Below are 659 nucleotides of genomic sequence, written 5' to 3' on the forward strand. Positions count from 1 at the left end.
CTGCAAGAAGTAGCAATGCTAGAGACTATTTGACCGGGAGAAAGTCATGTTTCAGCGAAGGGAGCTTCAAATTCGCGCGTCGATCCGAAATACACGATCAAGACAATTAAACATATGGACATTGTGATGGTATAAGGGAAGGCGAGGTCTGTATTTTTTTCTAAAGTATGGTACAGCGAGCGGAAGTGAATAACATTAACGTATGAAGGATATTTTTGCCAGCATTTTCGGGAATTCATGAACAAGATTATTTTATGCGCAATAACGACCCTTGCCACTAGTCAGAGTCAGTCTAAAAGTTTCCAAATGACAGTGGAATGAATGTATTAAAGTGGCCACGTAACTCACCTCATCTGAACCCCATAAAAAAACGCATGGAATGCCATAAAGAACGAAGTGCAAGAAACCAGACCCTAGCAATATCAAAGAAGCTAGCGGTTCACAGGGATGTCTCCTATTTTGCCAATCTTGCTGAGTTCATGCCAAAATGGCCGTAGATGGCGATGCAGTACAAAGTGAACATGATCAAGTACTAAATGTAAGATAAACCTACACTATTGGTCAAGGAAACAAACTACACGATTTATACGGCAATACATTTTTTTTTTTGCGGGTACTGTATATTTACTGGACTACTGTAAACTGAAATTAGTATTAAT

This window comes from Penaeus monodon, chromosome 34, assembly GCF_015228065.2.
Source record: "Penaeus monodon isolate SGIC_2016 chromosome 34, NSTDA_Pmon_1, whole genome shotgun sequence".
Lineage (NCBI taxonomy): Eukaryota > Metazoa > Arthropoda > Malacostraca > Decapoda > Penaeidae > Penaeus > Penaeus monodon.